This window comes from Bombina bombina, chromosome 7 (genome assembly GCF_027579735.1).
Source record: "Bombina bombina isolate aBomBom1 chromosome 7, aBomBom1.pri, whole genome shotgun sequence".
Lineage (NCBI taxonomy): Eukaryota > Metazoa > Chordata > Amphibia > Anura > Bombinatoridae > Bombina > Bombina bombina.
Genome location: NC_069505.1, coordinates 14,437,728 through 14,452,853, shown reverse-complemented (window position 1 = coordinate 14,452,853; position 15,126 = coordinate 14,437,728). Strand labels below are relative to the sequence as shown.

Genomic DNA, 15,126 nt, shown 5'->3' with positions numbered 1-15,126 from the left:
GGACCTTCTTGTTCAAGGTCCATTCGAACATCCGAATCTGGCTTCACTCCAACTGACTGCTTGGAGATTGAACGCTTGATTTTATCAAAGCGTGGTTTTTCAGATTCTGTCATTGATACTCTTGTTCAGGCTAGAAAGCCTGTAACTAGGAAAATTTACCATAAAATATGGAAAAAATATATTTGTTGGTGTGAATCTAAAGGATTCCCATGGAACAAGATACAAATTCCTAAGATTCTATCCTTTCTACAGGAGGGTTTGGAGAAAGGATTATCTGCAAGTTCTTTGAAGGGACAGATTTCTGCTTTATCTGTTTTACTTCACAAAAAACTGGCGGCTGTGCCAGATGTTCAAGCTTTTGTTCAGGCTCTGGTTAGAATCAAGCCTGTTTACAAACCTTTGACTCCTCCTTGGAGTCTCAATTTAGTTCTTTCAGTTCTTCAAGGGGTTCCGTTTGAACCCTTACATTCCGTAGATATTAAGTTACTATCTTGGAAAGTTTTGTTTTTGGTTGCAATTTCTTCTGCTAGAAGAGTTTCAGAGTTATCTGCTATGCAGTGTTCTCCTCCTTATCTGGTGTTCCATGCAGATACGGTGGTTTTGCGTACTAAACCTGGTTTTCTTCCGAAAGTTGTTTCTAACAAAAACATTAACCAGGAGATAGTTGTGCCTTCTTTGTGTCCGAATCCAGTTTCAAAGAAGGAACGTTTGTTACACAATTTGGATGTAGTTCGTGCTCTAAAATTCTATTTAGAGGCTACAAAGGATTTCAGACAAACATCTTCTTTGTTTGTTGTTTATTCTGGTAAAAGGAGAGGTCAAAAAGCAACTTCTACCTCTCTCTCTTTTTGGCTTAAAAGCATCATCCGATTGGCTTATGAGACTGCCGGACGGCAGCCTCCTGAAAGAATCACAGCTCACTCCACTAGGGCTGTGGCTTCCACATGGGCCTTCAAGAACGAGGCTTCTGTTGATCAGATATGTAAGGCAGCGACTTGGTCTTCACTGCACACTTTTACCAAATTTTACAAATTTGATACTTTTGCTTCTTCTGAGGCTATTTTTGGGAGAAAGGTTTTGCAAGCCGTGGTGCCTTCCATCTAGGTGACCTGATTTGCTCCCTCCCATCATCCGTGTCCTAAAGCTTTGGTATTGGTTCCCACAAGTAAGGATGACGCCGTGGACCGGACACACCTATGTTGGAGAAAACAGAATTTATGCTTACCTTATAAATTACTTTCTCCAAGGGTGTGTCCGGTCCACGGCCCACCCTGGTTTTTTTAATCAGGTCTGATGAATTATTTTCTCTAACTACAGTCACCACGGTATCATATGATTTCTCCTATGCATATTCCTCCTTTACGTCGGTCGAATGACTGGGGTAGGCGGAGCCTAGGAGGGATCATGTGACCAGCTTTGCTGGGCTCTTTGCCATTTCCTGTTGGGGAAGAGAATATCCCACAAGTAAGGATGACGCCGTGGACCGGACACACCGTTGGAGAAAGTAATTTATCAGGTAAGCATAAATTCTGTTTTATATAACTGTGTTGGTTATGCAAAACTAGGGAATGGATAATAAAGGGATTTTCTTTGTTTTAAAACAATAAAAATTCTGGTGTAGACTGTCCCTTTAAGCTTCACTATCCGGTTTCTGGTGGAAGAATCTGGGTGTGGTCGATGCTTGGAGAACCCTACCAACCAAAATGTATAGTGTCTACTACAAATTTTGATGACGGAGGGATAATGGTCTGGGGCTTTTTTTTAATGTTTTTGGCTAGGCCCCTTAGTTCCAGGGGTGGGTCATCTTAATTATAAGGATACAAAGACAGTTTGACAATTGGATGCTTCCATCTTTGTGGTAACTTTCCAACAAAGCGAGGCCCATGAACACATAGTTTGATGACTGATGTGGCGGAAGTTGTGTTGCCTGCACAGATCACTAACCTCTATACCATTGAACACATTGGGAAGAATTGTAACCCTTATTGTGAGGCAGACCTTCCAAATGCTCTTTATGACTGAATGGGCACAAATTCACACAGAAACACTAAAAAATATTGTGGTAAATCTTCCCAGTAGAGTTGTGGCTGTTAGAGCAACAATTGGTTGGCAAACTCCACAGAATTAAAACCCAAATGTTTTCTTTCATGATTCAGGTAAAGCATGCACTTAAACAACTTTCTATTTTATTTGTATCATTCTCTTACTATCCTTTGTTAAAAATAATACCTAGGTAGGCTCAGAAGCTGCTGATTGGTGGCTACACATTTATACTTCTTGTCATTGGCTTCCAGCTGCTCCATTAGTGCATTTCTGCTACTTCAACAAAGGATGCCAAGCTAATGAATTAAATTAGGTAATAAAAGTAATTTGGAAAGTTGTTTAAAATTGCATGGTGTATCTAAATCATGAAAGCAACATTTTGGGTTTTATGCCCATTTAAGAGACATCTTTGAATGCTGTGTTCTTACAGTATATCTTCTGGAAAAAAAAAAAAATTCTTCTCGTTCCACCGAGATTTGAACTTGGACCATTACACCATGGAACTGCAGTGAGCATATTACTTTCCTTCCTTCCCTCATCAAACCAAATTATGATTTTAACTGTTAGAAGATAACCAATAATTTGGGTTAAAATGAAGATATCTCTGAAGGCTTTGCTCTTATCATATGATATCTGATAAATCATATCAGATTAAGAAGTAAATAAGAAAACACAAAATGGTTCCACTGAGATTTGAACTCAGATCGCTGGATTCAAAGTTCAGAGTGCTAACCATTACACCATGGAATCAGTGAGTAGTGTTTTCTTCTTTTTTTTTTAAAAAAAATGACAGTTATATGACAGTTATATCTATGGATGAAATTGCTTGTTGACCATTAGAAGGAGTGTAAATAATTTGTACGATAGAAACGTTAACATGTTATATGAAATTTAAAAGTATTCTGAAGATGTGCTTTTAAAGGGACATTGTAGGGATTTGTCTATGCATAAATGTTTTATAGATGATCCATTTATATAGTCTAACTGGTAGTGTTTTTGTGAAAATGTATAGTTTTGCCTATTTTATTAAGAACATTGTGCTGATTTTCAGACTCCTAACCAAGCCCCACAGTGTCAGATGTATACATGCGTTTACCGATTCCTGCTTGTTCCTGTTCATGTTATCTGTCTTTTCATACACGGGGAGTGGGGGATGTCTGCTCTTCTTGTTTTCCCCAGCCTTTTCAATGGGCATCCCAGACTAACCTCATCAACAGTGATAAACTGGGAGCTTCTAAGTACTGTAAGTATTTAAATGGTTTTATTACTGGATGTTTATATCAGTATCTGTGCATATTCTTCTTTATAATAGTGGGCTATTACATGCAGTTATATGAAAATTGGTGCATACTGTCCCTTTAATGATCCCATAACAAATTTAAGCATTCAGAAAAGAGTACAAAATTGTCAGAGGTTTGATTTAAACCCACATGTCCAGGGTGGACTGCGACCTGAACGCAGTGCCTTAGATTGCTCAGCCATCCTGACAAAGATGAGCTTTATGCACGAAGCTATAGATTGTGTATCCCTATTTTCTGAACTGATTTTTCACTCAACAAAGCTTACAAGATATATTATGAATTAATTTTCATGCATGTTCTGTATACAAAATGTAGTCATATTGGGTTAGTATGATTACTATATTTTTCAGGCAATATTTTTAACAGTAGTGGCAGTATTCATTTTAGTATTGTAAATGTAGAAGATTAAAACTTGAAAGGTTCCACCGAGATTTGAACTCGGATCGCTGGATTCAGAGTCCAGAGTGCTAACCATTACACCATGGAACCCATGTTCGTGAATTAGTTTCCTTCCTTTGTTTCTCAGTTGCACGTGCATCAAACCAAATAATGATTTCAACTGTTAGAAGATAACCAATAATTTGGTTCAAATTTAAGAGATCTCTGAAGGCTTTGCTCCTGATATCAGATATTAGATGTCATATCCAATTAAGAAGTAAATAAGAAAACACAAAAAAGGTTCCACCGAGATTTGAACTTGGATCACTGGATTCAAAGTCTAGAGTGCTAACCGTTACACCATGGAACCCATAAGTAAATTCTTCTTCTCTTTTACTTTTTTTTGTTTTAAAGAGGGACGGTTAAATATAAGGGATGAAAACACTTGTTGACCATTTAGAAGGAGTGTAAATACTTTGCCATACCATGTAAGGAAGAAATTTTAAAGTATTCTGAAGATGTGCTTTTAATGATCCCATAACAGATTTAAGCATTCAGAAAAGAGTACGAAATTGTCAGAAGTGGGATTTGAACCCACACCTCCAGAGGAGACTGCAAGCTGAACGCAGCGCCTTAGACCGCTCGGGCCATCCTGATAAAGTTGACTAATTCCCAGGAAGCTATAGAGTGTGTTTATTTTCTGAACCAAAGTTATCACTCATCAAAGCTTACAAGATATGTTATTAATTAATTTTCATGCATGTTCTGTATACAAAAATGTAGTCATATTGGGTTAGTATGATTACTATATTTTCAGGCAATATTTTTAACAGTAGTGGCAGTATTCATTTTAGTATTGTAAATGTAGAAGATTGAAAGGTTCCACCGAGATTTAAACTCAGATCGCTGGATTCAGAGTCCAGAGTGCTAACCATTACACCATTGAATTCCTGTGAGCCCAGTGCTTTCCTTTCTTAGTTACATATGCTTGAATATTAGTATCTCACTTTTGCTTTGGACTTATACATTTGTCATAAACTATGCCAACTATGGATATAACTCCTCTTTCTTACCTCTTACTAATTATCGCTCAACTTGTCCCTCAATAACTGAGACTATACAGAAGATTCAAGAACGGTTTACGATTCTACAATGAAACATAGCTGCTCAAGCAAAACAGAAGCATTACTATGATCAACATAGATGAGAAATCAACATAGATGAGAAACCATCCTCTTATCAAATTTTAAATTGAATACTCCAGCTAGAAAATTAAGTAGTCTCTATATCGGACCATTTCACATCTCACGACTTAAATCCTGTCACAGAACAACTAGACCTATAAGATTCACTCAACTTTCCATGTCTCACTCCTCACATCATATTGCCCTATAACCCATTACCTGATCTTTAACCCACACCCCCTCCACCTATTCAGGTTGAAGAACAAGAAGATTTTGAGGTGGAAAAAATTATTGGGTTCAAGGCTCTATAGAAGGAAGCTCCAATAATAAATTACATTTCTGATGAAGACTCTTGGGAGGATAGTGACCAAATCCACGCTACACAAATGATTCAGGCTTCACTGTAGACATCCCTGTAAACCTCAACATTGAAACCTTGCAGTGGCTTCTTAGAAGGGGGGGCTCTGTAACATAACTATTCTCTTCATTCTGACATTTATGTTGCTTCACCTCCAGTTATCAGAAATATTGATTAATAGGAATAATCACTCTTGTGATCTCTCCTGGTGCATGACCTCACCCTTTCTGCTAAAACCCTGCTGTTTCCCTCATTAATATGCTTGGTTTGTTAAAGGGACAATTTTTTCTTTTGTGATTCAGATAGAGCAGCAATTTTAAGCAACTTTCTAATTTACTCCTATTAGCAATTTTTCTTCGTTCTCTTGCTGTCTTTATTTGAAAAACAAGGCATCTAAGTTTTTTTTGGTTCAGAACTCTGGAGAGTACTTTTTATTGGTGGATGAATTTATCCACCAATCAGCAAGAACAACCCTGGTTGTTTACCAAAAATGGGCCGGCATCTAATCTTACATTCTTGCATTTCAAATAAAGATACCAAGAGAATGAAGAAAATTTGATAATAGGAGTAAATTAGAAAATTGCTTAAAATTTCATGCTCTATCTGAATCACAAAAGAAAAAAAATTGGGTTTAGTGTCCCTTTAAAATCTCCTTTACTCAGGAGGGAGACTTAAAACTTCAAAGCTCACTCTGTGTTACAACATAGAGTTTCTACTGACTCTCTTATTCAACTGCCGTGACTACTGCTCCTCTGAGTATTTACTAAAGACTTCCTGACAAACAGCTACTTCTAACACAGCACAGACTATCACTTGATTCTCTCTGATCTCTGATGAAGCGCATGTACGCATGCGTGAAACGCGTCAGATAGGAGCTTACCCTGTGTCCTCTTTGAAGCCTGCTCCTCAATAAACTTTCTTGGACTTACCGTGAGACCCAGTGTTTTCTTTTCCTCATTTCATATCACTTGATTCATTGTTCCAGCTGCAGCTTGGTTTACTACATACTGCAATTCAGCATGTTTAAAAAGTTACTTCTGGGCCATGAGTAGGGGTTGCCACCCGTCTCTTAAAATACAGAACACTTATAAGTTACACATGCTGCAGGGGTGTGCAGGGAGGAATATGAATAGTGCTGCCCATAAACACAATACTGGTTCCTCCCTGTAATCAAACTGAATTTCGTTCTACCAGATATGTTTGTAGAGTCTGTTTTAGCCTTAAGCTAGTACATCCATGTGTATAGAAAACATCCTAATTATTATCCACAGCTGATATAATTCAAACAGCGGTAAAACAAGATAAACATCAAAGATACACTCACAGTACTGCTGAGGGCACCTCTGTAAAGACCCCTAAATTCTTCCACATGCAGCGGCTATCCTCTGTCGGTAAACTCCATGTCATCTCCATTCAGCATATAGCCCAGGATAATCCACGCCACTGTGTCCCCCTCCTCCTCTCTTACAACCTCTGTCTGTGCCCTATGGGAATCTTCATCAATGATTGAGTACAAAAAAACAGCACAAACCCAGACCGGGCTCAATCTGTCGTATAAAAGGGAGGTCCTTTATTAAAAAGATAATATTAAAAGCGCTAATGTACACACCACTCACAAGTAAGCAAGGCCTGCTACATAATAAAAATTCAGAACAAAGCTACGACCTGGGGCCGTGTGGCATCACTGACGCATTTGCCGGATATTCCCGTAATCATAGATAGTCACATTCAGCCTCATCTACACTTATATACACCTAAGTGCTGAAACTGCTGACAAAATTGTGTTAAGGAAACAGATCCGTATCTCATTTACTAGTCTCAGCACAAAAATATATTTATTTATTATATTATATTATTACTTTCTACTTTTAGTGTCTACTATGTATATTTATATAGCAATTCTGACCGATCGTCTAACTTTAGTATCTACTATGTATATTTATATAGCATCGTCTAACTTTGAACCAAATAGAATAAATAATTCATAACATTTAAGTCAATATATTTATAGACAGATTCTCCAACCGGTTATGTTAACATTGCTATTTCATGGACAAACATATAGATACACAAATAAATAAATGAACAGATGGCATCAAACTTCTGTTACTATTTCATAGTGCATTTGTAGATGAACATTAAATATTTAGTTTAGTTTGTTAAATAGATAAATATCTCAAGAACAATCATAATCACAACATTAGCAGCCCAAGCTTTTAAAAATTAGGTTGCCAATTTTTCCACTAATTCAATATTTATAAGGGATACATATGTATAATCTTTCATTTCAATATTCTTACAAGGGAAATTACATTCTTTCTAGCATCCCAAAGGTATCTGAGTTAAACATTGGTTAAGTTGATATTATATATCCCTAATAGCAGCTCATATATATATATATATATCAACTGAAAAAAACTGATCAATTATTCCCAATGATTAATCAAATCAAACATAGAATTAAATCCCTTGGGTAAGCGAGTTTGGAGCTTAAAGATCTAAAAAGCCTCCCTCAGGTACAAGATCTTACTCCTTTCCCCTCCTCTCTTTGGGGCAAACACCCTTTCAATTGCCTGCCACTTGAAGAAATTTACATTTTTGTCATGTTTTCATTATAAAGTGGGAAGTTAAAGCGGAACATTCTCTCCCATCTGTTCTATATTGTGAGATGCTCGGTAAGCCCTAGACCTCACCTCCCTAGCGTGAGGCCTACATACTGCAGTCTTGCTAGTGGACACAAGAGACCAAGTACTAGACTTTGTGCTTGATCGAAAAATTTGGTTCGGTTCAATTCGGTATCGATTCGTATTTTTCTCGAATGTTCGTTCGGATCGATTCGAATTCGGAAAAAATCAAATGAATTTGTTTTGGTATTCGTTTCAGATTCATTCGGATTCGGAATAAATTCGGCTGGATTCAGTTTCGATTTCGGAAATTTCGGAATTCGGTATGTGTATATGGGGGTGGGATATGCTGTTGTATTAGACTAGTATTTTATGTACTTTATATTAGGTGTAACCCATAGCAGAGTGATTAACCTAATATACTGTTACTATACGATGTGTAATCCATGTGTCCATCTCGAATCTACCAAATAAATTCAAACTAATTAGTGATTTATTTCGTAGATTCTGCACTATTTTAATTCGGAATCGATCCGAAGCTCTGAAAACAAATCGCACATATCTACCAAGTACACCACATAGCTCATAGAGCAATTTATACACTGTAAGGTAGTATACTCCTGGCCTGTAGTATAATGATACAAATTTACTAGTGACCTGAATTAAAGTCACAGCCTTACACCTTGTACTTCCACATCTAAAAGTCCCATTAGGGGTAGAGCCAGGAGCTTCAATATATTGGGAAGCTGAGTTTGGTGAGAGTATATTTCCTAACGTTACTCCTTTTCTGTCCGAAAACCTAAAACCTTCTTTAAAATATACTCTTTAAGGTTTGCTAGCCTAGACTAACAGAATAGGAAGGATGTATTTCACTATGCTACATACATTAGAGGTACTGATTACTGTAACAGAAATTGTCTTAATTATTCTCAATATTATTATATTTCTGTTTGTTCTACCAGAAGACTTCGTCTTGAGCAGGAGATCTACCTGAGCTTTTGCCCTTTTTATAACCTTGTGTGAGTAACTCCCATTCTCTCAAATGTTGGGTTAATATTTACACATTCTTGTTTATATAGTTTCAGTATATACTACAATTTTCTTCTTGATCCTTCAAAAATTGTCCCCTTTGCAATTGCAAAAGGGACAATGGGTGGGATGATTACTTGTAGCATGTTAGACAAGGTATTTTTTGAGATTGGTTTTCTATAAAGTTGACTTTCAATTTTCAACGATTATCCCCTATTAGGGTTACATCAAGATAATTGATCTTCCTACATCAAACTCCATAGTAAAGCTTAGGGCATACATGATTATTATTTAAATAATCCACAAACGAAACAGCCTCATCCCTGGTACCTGTCCATATAAAAACCATATATAAAAACCATATAAAAATCAGGTCATTCTATAAATCTCTTATAGACCCTAATACATGACTTATAGGGATTCTTATTCTCTCAAAAATGTTCACCAGTCTTCCCACCAACCTAAAAATAGGTTGTGCGTATGATGGGACAAATTAGAGGCCCCCATCGCCGTGCCACACTTCTGGAGAGATAAAATTGTCCCTCTAAAGAGAAAAAGTTATGCTCAAGAAGATAACGTATAACCATTAGCAAAAACTCCTTTTGGGTCACTACAAAAGATAGGTAGCTGTGGCTCAAAAAGCTATCAACTGCAATGTTTCCAAAATCATGCGGGATGGAGGAATACAGAGATACCACATCCACTGTGAGGCCATCCAAAATGGGGGTTCCCATTTTATATCTTAAACATACTCTTAAAAGATGTTTAGTATCTCATAGATAACTCCCAATTTGGCTCACAAGTGGGCTGGATCACTGAATCCACCCACTCAGAGAGGGGTTCCCAATAACGAACCAATCCCTGACATGATTTGTCTACCCTTGATAACATCCAAAGATTTGTGTATTTAGGTAAATGGTGGAAGAGGTGGGAATCTTAGGATATTGGACAGTTACAAAGGTCTGCTGTTTTCAAATCCCCCAAAAACTTTCTCTACCCCCCTGTCATCCACGATATGACCTCACTTATTGCTGATATATCTTAGTGGGATTATATCTCAATTTACAATATGTATTAGTATCTTCTAGTTGAACGCAGGGCTTCCATAATGTAATCAGTTGTCTTGAGTATAACTGTACCTTCCTCCCCTTGTCAGATTTTTTCATAGACGCAGATTTTTTCTTCTTTTAGGGATGTTTATTGCTGCCTTGATTTTTTTGCTAGAATTCCTCTGTGGCGATATATTGTTATTTAGCTTAGTAAGCTCTGTTTCTACTGTTTTATGAAAGAGTTTCCAAAACTGTGCCTCTGCTTTGGATGGGGTTAAAAAGATGACTTAGCTGAAAAAGTCTCAGTAATTTTATTTCCAAATACATCACCTTCAAATTGGCTTTCAATTTTTTTCTATACCCAAATCAAGAAGACTCTCCAAGTCTCTCAGACAACATAGAGATCCTCAAAATTTAGATCCAAATCTTTTCTCAGAAGACTTTCAACAGTTTCACTGACCTGTACTTATCTGTGGACATATGAGAGTGCTCTAAGGTTTGATTTTCATTATACTGTCCTTTCTTTTCATGTAATTAGCAAGAGTCCATGAGCTAGTGACGTATGGGATATACATTCCTACCAGGAGGGCAGAAGTTTCCCAAACCTAAAAATGCCTATAAATACAACCCCTCCACAACTCACCACCAAACACCCACATTCAGTTTTAAACAAACTTTGCCTCCGATGGAGGTGGTGAAGTAAGTTTTGTGCTAGATTCTACGTTGATATGTCGCTCCGGCAGCAAGTTGGAGAGCCCGGTTTTCCTCTCAGCTGTGCAGTGAATGTCAGAGGGATGTGAGGAGGAGTATTTGCCTATTTGAATGCAGTGATCTCCTTCTACGGGGTCTATTTCATAGGTTCTCTGTTATCGGTTGCGTAGAGATTCATCTCTTACCCTCCCTTTTCAGATCGACGATATACTCTTATATATACCATTACCCCCTCTTGCTGATTCTCCGTTTCAGTACTTGGTTTGGCTATCTGCTATATGTAGATGATGGTCCTGGGGTAAGTAAGTCTTATTTTCTGTGACACTCCTAGCTATGGTTGGGCACTTTGTTTATAAAGTTCTAAATATATGTATTCAAACATTTATTTCCTTGACTCAGAATGTTCAACTTTCCTTATTTTTCAGACAGTCAGTTTCATATTTGGGATTATGCATTTGATTGACCTATTTTTCTACCTTAAATTTGACTTTTTCCTGTGGGCTGTTAGGCTCGCGGGGGCTGAAAATGCTTCATTTTATTGCGTCATTCTTGGCGCGGACTTTTTTGGCGCAAAAAATTCTATTCCGTTTCCGGCGTCATAGCGTGTCGCCGGAAGTTGCGTCATTCTTTGACGTTTATTTCGCGCCAAAAATGTCGGCGTTCCGGATGTGGCGTCATTTTTGGCGCCAAAAAGCATTTAGGCGCCAATATGTGGGCGTCTTATTTGGCGCGGAAAAAATGTGGGCGTAGCTTTTTCTCCACATTATTTTTAAGTCCCATCCATTTTTTATTGCTTCTGGGTTGCTAGAAGCTTGTTCTTTGGCATTCTTTCCCATTCCTGAAACTTGTCATTTAAGGAATTTGATCAATTTTGCTTTATATGTTGTTTTTTCTCATTACATATTGCAAGATGTCTTCACGTTGCATTCTTTGGAGCCACGATGATACTACAGGAAAAATCGCTGTCAAGTGCTGAATCTACCAAAGCTAAGTGTATCTGCCTGGTAAACTTTTGGTAGCTATTTCTCCAGCTTGATTGTTTGTATTGCATGTCATGTCAAACTTATTAATGCAGATAAAATTTCCTTTAGTACTGTTACATTACCTGTTGCTGTTCCGTCAACATCTAATTTTCAGAGTGTTCCTGATAACATAAGAGATTTTATTTATTTTAAATCCATTAAGAAGGCTATGTCTGTTATTTCTCCTTCTAGTATACATAAAAGTCTTTTAAAACTTCTCTTTTTTTCAGATGAATTTTTAAATGAACATCATCATTTTGATGCTGATAAATCTTTGTATTTGTCCAAGATGGAATTTATTCGTTCTTTACTTAAAGAAGTGTTATTTGCATTAGAAATAGAGGATTCTGGTCCTCTTGATACTAAATGTAAACGTTTAAATAAGGTAGTTATTCCAGAAGTGTTTTATCTCCCTGATGCTATTTCTGAAGTAATTTCCAGGGAATGGAATAATTTGGGTAATTTATTTACTCCTTCTAGACGTTTAAGCAAATTATATCCTGTGCCATCTGACAGATTAGAGTTTTTTGGGACAAAAATCCCTAAGGTTATGGGGCTGTCTCTACTCCTGCTAATGTACTACTATTCCTATGGCAGATAGTACTTCATTTAAGGATCCTTTAGATAGGAAAATTGAATCCTTTCTAAGAAAAGCTTACTTATGTTCAGGTAATCTTCTTAGACCTGCTATATTTTTAGCGGATGTTGCTGCAGCTTCAACTTTTTGGTTAGAAGTTTTAGCGCAACAAGTAACAGATCATAATTTTATAGCATTATTATTATTCTATAACATGCTAATAATTTTATTGGTGATACCATCTTTTGATATCATTAGAGTTGATGTCAGGTATATGTCTCTAGCTATTTTAGCTAGAAAAGCTTTATGGATTAAACTTGGAATACTGACATGTCTTCTAAGTCAACTTTGCTTTCCCTTTCTTTCCAGGGTAGATAATCATTTCGTTCCTTTCCTCACACAAGGAACAAAAGCCTGATCCTTCATCCTCAGGAGCGGTATCAGTTTGGAAACTATTTCCAGTTTGGAATATATCCGAGCTTTATAGAAACCTATAGCCAGCTCCTAAGTACCTATGAAGGTGCGGCCCTTATTCCAGCTCAGCTGGTATGGGGCAGATTACGTTTTCTTCAAAGAAATTTGGATCAATTCCGTTCTTAATCTCTGGTTTCAGAAACATTGTTTCAGAAAGGTACAGAATTGGCTTCAAGTTAAGGCCTCCTGCTAAGAGATTCTTTTCTTTCCCCGTCCCAGTTAACACAGCAAGGCTCAGCATTTCTGAAATGTGTTTCAGATCTAGAGTTGGCTGGAGTATTTATGCCAGTTCCAGTTCTGGAACAGGGGCTGGGGTTTTATTTTATCTCTTCATTGTACCAAAGAAGGTCAATTCCTTCAGACCAGTTCTGGATCTATCATTATTGAATCGTTATGTTAGGATACCAACATTCAAGATGGTTACTGTAGGACTATCCTGCCTTTTGTTTAGCAAGGGCATTATATGTCTACAATAGATTTACAGGATGTGTATCTGCATATTCCGATTCATCCAGATTACTTTTAGTGTCTGAGATTCTCTTTTTAGACAAGCATTACCAGTTTTGTGGCTCTACCGTTTGGCCTAGCCTCAGTTCCAAGAATTTTTTTCAAAGGTTCTCGGTGCCCTTCTTTCTGTATTCAGAGAATAGGGTTTTGGTATTTCCTTATTTGGACGATATCTTGGTACTTGCTCAGTCTTTTCATTTTCGTAGAATCTCATACGAATCGACTTGTGTTGTTTCTTCAAGTTCATGGTTGGAGGATCAATTTACCAATCAGTTCATTGATTCCTCAGACAAGGGTAACCTTTTTAGGTTTCTAGATAAATTCAGTGTCTATGACTCTGTCCTTGTCAGTCAAGAGAAGTTTAACATTGATATCAGCTTGTCAAAACCTTCAGTCACAATCATTCCCTTTGGTAGCCTTATGCATGGAAATGTTGGGTCTTAGGACTGCCGCATCAGATGCGATCTCCTTTGCTCGTTTTTACATGCGACCTCTTCAGCTCTGTATGCTGAACCAATGGTGCAGGGATTACTCAAAGATATCTCAATTAATATCTTTAAACCGATTTTATGACACTCTCTGACATGGTGGTCAGATCACCATCGTTTAGTTCAGGGGGCTTCTTTGTTCTTCCGATCTGGACTATAATCTCAACAGATGCTAGTTTTACAGGTTGGGGAGCTGTATGGGGGTATCTGACGGCACAAGGGGTTTGGGAATCTCAGGAGGTGAGATTTCCGATCAATATTTTGGAACTCCGTGCAATTTTCAGAGCTCTTCAGTCTTGGCCTCTTCCGAAGAGAGAGTTGTTCATTTGTTTTCAGATAAGACAATGTCACATCTGTGGCATACATCAATCATCAAGGAGGGACTCACAGTCCTCTGGCTATGAAAGAAGTATCTCGAATTTTGGTTTGGGCGGAATCCAGCTCCTGTCTAAATCTCTGCGGTTTATATCCCAGGTGTAGACAATTGGGAAGCGGATTATCTAAGTCCGCCAAATGTTGCGATCCCGGGCGAATGGTCCCCCCTCCTTCACCCAGAGGTATTTTCTTCAGATTGTTCAAATGTGGGAACTTCCAGAAATAGATCTGATGGCGTCCCATCTAAACAAGAAACTTCCCAAGGTATCTGTCCCGATCCCGGGGATCCTCCTGCCGGAGGCAGTGGATGCATTATCACTTCCTTGGAAGTATCATCCTGCCCTATATCTTTCCGCCTCTAGTTCTTCTTCCAAGAGTGAATCCTCCAAGATACTGAAGGAATGCTCGTTTGTTCTGCTGGTAGCTCCAGCATGGGCCTCACAGGTTGGTTGGTATGCGGATCTTGTCCGGATGGCCTCTTGCCAACCGTGGGACTCTTCCGTTAAGACCAGACCTTCTATCACAAGGTCCTTTTTCTTTCCATCAGGATCTGAAATCCTTAAATTTAAAGGTATGGAGATTGTCCAAGAATCAAGCGTTCAAAGAGGTTTCTCTGACTCCGTGATTAATACTATGTTACAGGCTCGTAAATCTGTATCTCGAGAGATAATATTATAGAGTCTGGGAAGACTTATATTTCTTGGTGTCTTTCTCATCATTTTCTTGGCATTCTTTTAGAATACCGAGAATTTTACAGTTTCTTCAGGGATGGTTTAGATAAGGGTTTGTCCGCAGAGTTCTTTGAAAGGACAAATCTCTGCTCTTTCTGTTCCTTTTCACAGAAAGATTGCTATTCTTTCCTGATATTCATTGTTTTGTACAAGCTTTGGTTCGTATAAAACCTGTCATTAAGTCAATTTTCTCCTCCTTGGAGTTTGAATTTGGTTCTGGGAGCTCTTCAAGCTCCTCCGTTTGAACCTATGCATTCATTGGACATTAAATTACT

The 15,126-nt window shown here is 37.8% G+C and overlaps 1 non-coding gene across 1 annotated transcript; it reads right to left on the bottom strand.

The window, feature by feature from the left end:
- Positions 1–3,761: 3,761 nt before the first annotated feature.
- TRNAQ-CUG (transfer RNA glutamine (anticodon CUG)) lies at positions 3,762–3,833 on the bottom strand. The gene has a single exon. It is a non-coding gene; the product is annotated as a tRNA-Gln (tRNA).
- Between the last annotated feature and the right edge of the window lie 11,293 nt (positions 3,834–15,126).